Below are 7847 nucleotides of genomic sequence, written 5' to 3'. Positions count from 1 at the left end.
AATTACATCAAAAAAATTAAAATGGGGGCTGGGGATGTGGCTCAAGCGGTAGCGCGCTCGCCTGGCATGCGTGCAGCCCAGGTTCGATCCTCAGCACCACATATAAACAAAGATGTTGTGTCCGCCGAAAACTAAAAAATAAATATTAAAAATTCTCTCTCTAAAAAAAAAATTAAAATGGTAAATTTTATGCTATGTATATTTTACCACAATAAAAAATATATATATAATAACGCCTAGTGAAAAAACATCAAACAATATTTCTGAAAAAAACTAACTGTATGGGGACATATGAACAAGTACAGAGTAAAAGACCATAATTTTTTATAGCAGAATAGACTCAAACACTGAAACTATTACTTAATAATTGTATTGTTAAAGTGACCTCGCACAGACAATTTTGTTTTCTGTAGACTATTATGAAGATTCAGTGATATGATGCACTTAAAGTCAGTGAAAGTGCTCAGTTGCTATGATCAATATTAGTGAGAGCGAAAAAGCAGTAATCATGGAGTCAGGAGTATGGGGAGGAAAACAAGCATTCACAAGACAAATAGGGATATTTCTGAGACATATATATTCTGAGGAAGCAGCATGTAAAAGGAATGGACAGCAGAAACAGAATGTTACCTGACAATCTGATTTGAGTAGAGGGCTACCAGGGCCTTAGCATAAAGACATTTTAACTACTATACATGAGTTTTTGGCTTTTATCCTATGGCAATAGTAACTAAAAATACAGATATAGCTAAGGAAGTAGAATAATACCAGCCCAACTCTATTTCAATACAGTGGCTCTAAAATTTTAACCAGGAAACTAAAGCACATAGAGTTTTTAAAAAAAACACAAAAGCTTTCTTGTTGTTAGCCAAGAAACATGGTAAACCATCCACAACTCCTTAAATCTAGGAACTCTTCCCAATTTTTACAGTCCTCCTCCAACCCCTTCCACATTCTAGATGGCTTATGTACTATGCATGGCTTGGGTATATGCTAAGAAGAAATGTGGCTTCCCTTTTTTTTTTTTTCCATTTCTGTAACATCAGCTTGTCAGACCACAGTCTGGGATACAGCTGAGTTAATGCCTTCAAGCTAGCTCCAGACCCAAGCAAATACAAGACCCCTTTTCTTTGGATTGGCTGAGCATTAAATTCACATCTGCCTCTTGCCTTTCTACTCATGGAATGAGGCACCACTTGGACCATTAGTTTTGTTTTTTACAGGCAACCTGACAAACCATACTTCAAGATCCAGAAAATGGATTTTTTTGAATGCAAAGACCTAGCACCAGGAGTCCACACAGCAAAAGCTGGCTGGAAGAGCTTCAAGTAATAGTTCCCCTTCTCCACCTTTACAAATGTCAAGGTCACATTTTAAAAACTGCAATAAAGGGCTTGCATTATGGCTCAGTGGTAGAATGCCTGCCTAGCACATGTGAGGCACAGTGTTCTATCCTCAGCACCACATAAAAATACATAAAGGTATTGTGTTTATCTACAACTAAAAAAAGATTTTTAACTGCAATAAAAAATGTCCTTTTCCTAATGTCATTTTCTTTTTTTTTAATTTTTTTGAGGTTGTAGAAGGACAGAATGCCTTTATTTTATTTGTTAATTTTTATGTGGTGCTGAGGATCAAACCCAGTGCCTCATATGTACTAGGCAAGTGCTTTGCCACTGAGCAACAGCCCCAGCCTTAATGTCATTTTCTTAATATGAAATCTAAGGGAAAAAAAAAAAAGCAGAGATGGAGGAGTGTGTCAAGGAGTCTTAATTATAAAATCTATTATGCCCACATATTTGCTCAGGATAAATGAAGTTTATAAAACTGCCTATATTTCTATGGAAACATTAATGACTTCTTTCTGATCAACCTATATCACCTTTTATATCATTTTTCAGGCTTCTAGCTTTGTAATCATAACCTTGAAAGTAGATGAAGGCAGAATAGCCAGCTAAAGATTATGACATTTCAATTTTAAAACATTCCATTAAAAAAAAAATACCCAGATTCAAGGCTGCGGCTACAGAATCAGAAGGTTAAAAAAAAAAAAACAATTTTCAATCTGATGAGTCAGAGGTCAGTAGTGTTTCCATGGGGAAAATAGTACAGGGATTTCTCAGAAAACAGCATGCATGTATACTGATGAGCCTTTGACTTTTTTTTTTTTTTTTTTTTTTGGTGGTGCTGGGGATTGAACTCAGGGCTTTGTGCATATGAGGCAAGCACTCTACCAACTGAGCTACAACCCCAGCCCATCTTTGACACTTTTCATTTACAATTTCTGGTTCTCTGGAGGAACAAAAGGGGTTGGTGATAATTTCATATTCCACTTGAAAGTTAAAGAAATTTCAAAATGTATACATACAAAAATGTATAAAACAATCTGTCAGCTGCTATTTATTGAATCTTTACTACATGCCAATGGTCAACCTGAAGCTTTATGTGAATTCTTACTGAAAAAAGAGATACTATCATTTCCATCTTATAGGTTTAAAGAGATTACTTTATAAGGAAAAAAAAAGACACAGCAATCAAAATCAACTTGAAGACATCTTAACTAATAAAACCCTACCTTTGCATAGTACATGCTTTGCAACAACCAGAAGAGGGGAATTCGGCGTAATTTTGAAGACCAAATCCTCACACTCATGACAGCAAAGCCTCTTCTTGAATAATCCAAGATGTCCATGTCAGAAGCAACCATTAACTGCTGCCTTTTTTTTTTTTTTTTCCAATATTGGGTATTGAACCCAGGGCCTTAGGCATGCTAGGCAAAGCAAGTGTTCTACCACTGAGGTACACCCTATCCCTGCTAACAGCACCTTTTGGAAAACTCGAATGTTCCCAGCAGGATTGGGGAAGAGTGAAGTTTGGTTTTTGGGGTTTTTTTTTTTTTTTTGGTTTTTGGTTTCTTGGGGGCTGTCATTTCAAAAACTGGGGGGAGGGGAAGTTCCTCACATGCCAAGGAGTTTGTTTGAACATGGTCAGAAAACGTATGAAGTCATTTCAGAAAGTGCCCTATACTGTCCTCAACAGATGGTGTGATGAAACAGTAGAAGCCAGCCAACTTTTGGGGGGAAATTCATTAGAAAGGAGTAGATATGACCCACAAGTGGCAGAATTTTATTTTATTTTTATTTCCTTTTAAAACCTCTATATGAAAATTGATGCATGAAAAGCCTTTAAAATGTCCGTTTAAATCCACCCTAGAAATCTAAGACAGAAATAAAGAAAAGAGTACACAATTGGAAGCACCTAAAAATTCAACCCCAAGGGAATAAATTAGGAATAACTATTCAATTCTTAATATTCAATTAAGAGTCTATAATGGGCCAGTATCATATAATGCCATATTTTAAAGTGTAACATTAAATTGTATTCCTCAAAGTGAGTTCAGCTATATTCTAACACCTATATATATGACAAAACACATTTTGGTATCATTTCCCAATGATTATCTCTAAGCATGAATGTTACAGCTGATTTCTTCCATCAAATTTTTCTGACTAAAAGTATAACACTTTCGCCGGGCATGGTGGAGCATGCCTATAATCCCAGCAACTCAGGAGGCTGAGACAGAAGATCACGAGTCAGAGGCCAACTTTAGCAACTTAGTGAGAGCCTCAGCACTTAGCAGGACCCTGTCTTGAAATTAAAAAAAAAAAAAAAAAAGGACTGAGGATATGTAGCTCAGTGGTAAAGCATCCCTGGGTTCAATCACCAAGAAAAAAACAAAAAACGTTTATTATTTTTATATGTAGAAATGTACACTTTTTAAATCCTCAAAACAAGATGATTTGAGTAAACTCTAAAACACACACATCAACAGAATAAAAAGAAAATGCAAGACATTCTCCATTGAATTTTATGTTACCATCGTTTTAGAAATAGGATTCTTTCAGAATACTAGGTTGGTCATTAATATCTAAAGCTCAATATCATCTACCAACTTCAGAAATCCACTGTGTGGCAACAAAAAGATACAACTTCTTTTACCTTGCGCTCCAGAAACCTTCAAATCTGAAGTAAAACTAGTTAATTATATCTGCGAAATAATTTGAAAAGAAATTTTAAGACTATTCAAATTTGATGAGTTAAGACAGAAGACACTCCACAAATACAAAGGGTATTACACAAACAGGATTAAGGAGAAGAACTGTTTTTCTTAGATACTCAAACTTTCCATATTCTAAAATTAAATTCCATTAATATGTATCTAGTGTTTTCAATGGACAGGGCACTATACTAGATTACAAAAGGGAAACAATGCTGAATAAATCTGGTTATCCCTAGACTGTGATCACTTGCTAGAGAAAACAGAAAAGTTATTGGATACAAGGACAAACAGTCCTTCTTATTTCTTTCTAGGGAAAACCAGAAAAGACTTAATGGCAAAAGTAGCACTTGAATCAAACTAATAAGCATGAAAATAAGAATGCAAATAAAGACAAAAGGGCTGGGACTGTGGCGGCTGGGACTGTGGCTCAGCCTCCCAGCCGTAGAGCTTTTGTCTGGCACTGTGTGAGGCACTGGGTTCGATTCTCAGCACCGCATACAAATAAATACAGGTCTATCAACAACATAAATAAATAAATAAAGACTATCAATAAAACTCAGCAAGCCATATATACCTTCTGGATGTCCTTACCCGCACCAGCAAATATTTTCCCCAGAGGCAATCATAAAAAAGATGAGAATTATGTAGGTCCTATCTGGCACATTGTTTCCTAAATGAAATCAAGCAAATCAAGGCCTATTCTGGTACAGACACACTACTGTCTCATCATGGGTTGGATGGTCCCATTGACACACATGGTTTCATTTGCATTTCCCAACTGTTGACCTCACACACAAAAACTTCCAGATGAGACTCTTCTGAATCACAGACCCATCTGTCAAACTGCCTACTGTCAAATTCAAGATGTCAAACTGTTACTTTCTCTCTGAAACCTGCTTCTTGTATCCCCAGTCAGGTTTCTAGGTACCACTAATTCTCAGTCCCCAATAAAGATTCCCAGGGATCACTCCTAGGCACCTATTTAACCTTCCCCAAATTCCCATCTCAGTCATCCTCTCTTTAATCTCTACAGACCTAACTGAAATCTTCTAATCACCCTAGAATTCTAAACTATTAAAACTGTCCTCTCAGAATTTAAACTTCCTGATCCACTCAAAAATCCTATTAATTCCTCTTTTTCAACTCATTAGCATGGCACTCACGGGCTTAAATTACAGAAATAAATAAATTCAACATTTTGGGGAAAAAACATATCACTCACATAAACTGCATAAACAAGCAGGGGTATCCATCCTCATACCAGATAAAGTGGACTTCAAGCCAAAGTTAGTCAGAAGGGTTAAAGAAGAATATTTCACACTGCTTAAGGGAATCATACATCAAATAAGACATATCAATCATAAACATATATGCCCCAAACAATGAAACATCTATGTAGAATCAAAAAGAACATAACACAATAATACTAAGTGATTTTAACACATCTCTCTCACCACTGGATAGATCCTCCAAACAAAAACTAAACAAAGAAACTACAGAACTAAATAATACAATCAATAATTTAGATTTAACAGATTATATAGAATATTTCATCCATCATCTAGTGAATATACTTTCTTCTTGGCAGTACATGGATCCTTCTCTAAAATGACCACAAAGCAACTCTTAGCAAACACAAAAAACAGAAATACTACCCTGCATTCTATCAGATCACAACAGAATAAAACTATAAATCAATGATAAAATAAAAAATAGAAGCTACTCCAACACCTGGAGAACAAATAACACGCTACTGAATGACAAATGGATAGCAGAAGAAATCAAGGAGGAAATAAAAAATACTTAGAGGTAAATGAGAACACTGATAACAACATATCAAAATCTCTGGGACACTATAAAGGCAGAGCTAAGAGGAAAGTTCATTGCATTGAACTCATTCATTAAAAAGAATAAAAAGTCAACAAATAAATGACTTAGTATTATATCTCAGAGCCCTCGAAAAAGAACAAATCAACATCAAAAGCAGATCATCCCTTTGCTGGTTATCACTTTTTTTTTTTTTTTTCACTTCATCCTCATGAAACATTTTGTTGAAAATGTTCTGTTGGGCTGGGATTGTGGCTCAGCGGTAAAGCGCTCACCTAGCAGGGCGGGACCTGGGTTCGATCCTCAGCACCATATAAAAATAAAGGCATTGTGTTGTGTCCATCTACACCTAAAAAACAAATATTTTTTTTTAAATTAATTAAAAAAAAAAGAAAAGAAAACAGCTCTGTTGTGTAGGCTTTCTAGCTGTGAATTTTTAAATTTTTGTTTATCATGGAATGTTTTAATTTCATCTTCAAATCTGAAACTTAATTTTGCTGGATATAAAACTCTTGGGTGGCATCCGTTTTCTTTCAGAGCTTGAAATATATTATTCCGGGACCTCCTAGCTTTGAGGGTCTGGGTTAAGAATTCAGTTGAGATCTAAATTGGTTTCCCCCATATGTAATTTGATTTTTTTCCTCTCACATGCTTTAAGATTTTATCTTTACTCTGTGTGTTATAATGTGTCTTGTTGTGGGTCTGCTGTAATTTTGTACATTTAAGGTCCTGTAAGCCTCTTGTATTTATCTATTCCATTCTTTAGGTTTGGGAAATTTTCTGCTATTAATCATTGAAAAGATTGTGCATTCCTTTGCCTTGTATCTCTACTCCTTCATCTATTCCAATAATTCTTAAATTTGGTCTTTTGTTATCCCATAATTCTTGGATGTTCTGTTCAAAAAATACCACCAGAAAACTTCTAGGACTAATAAATGAATCCAGCAAAGTAGAAGGATATAAAATCAACACATATAAATCAAATGCATTCCTATACATCAGTGATGAATCCACTGAAAGAGAAATTAGAAAGACTACTCCATTCACAATAGCCTCAAAAAAAATAAATAAATAAAATAAAATACCTGGGAATAAATCCAACAAAAGAGGTAAAAAGACCTCTACAATAAAAACTACAGAGGGGCTGGGGATGTGGCTCAAGCAGTAGCGCGCTTGCCTGGCATGCGTGCGGCCCAGGTTCGATCCTCAGCACCACATACAAACAAAGATGTTGTGTCCGCCGAAATTAAAAAAATAAATAAATAATAAATATTTGGGCTGGGGATGTGGCTCAAGCGGTAGCGCGCTCGCCTAGCATGCGTGCGGCCCGGGTTCGATCCTCCGCACCACATATAAACAAAGATGTTGTGTCTGCCGAAAACTAAACAATAAATATTAAAAAAAAAAAAACTACAGAATAAAGAAAGAAATTGAAGAAAACCTCAGAAGATGGAAAGATCTCTATGCTTCAGGATAGGCGGAATTAATGTTGTCAAAATAGCCATACTATAAAAAGTGCTATACAGATTTAATGCAATTCCTATTAAAATCCCAATGATATTCTTCATAGAAATAGAAAAAGCAATCATGAAATTTATTTGGAAAAACAAGAGACCCAGAATAGCTAAAGCAATCCCTAGCAAGAAAAAGTGAAGCAGGAGGCATCACAATACCAGAACTTAAACTATACTACAGAGCTATAGTAACAAAAACAGCATGGTACTGGCATCAAAATAGACTTGTAAACCAATGGTACAGAATAGGGGACACAGAGACAAACCCACATAAACACTGTTATCTCATACTAGACAAGGATGCCAAAAACATTCACTGGAAAAAAGACAGCCTATTCAACAAATGGTGCTGGCAAAAGTGGAAATTCATATGTAGCAAAATGAAATTAAACCTCTATCTCTCACCCTGCACAAAAATCTACTCAAAATGAATCAAAGACTTAGGC

The sequence above is a fragment of the Marmota marmota genome, unplaced genomic scaffold, assembly GCF_001458135.2.
Source record: "Marmota marmota marmota unplaced genomic scaffold, marMar, whole genome shotgun sequence".
Lineage (NCBI taxonomy): Eukaryota > Metazoa > Chordata > Mammalia > Rodentia > Sciuridae > Marmota > Marmota marmota.
Note: the sequence above shows the minus strand (reverse complement) of the source record.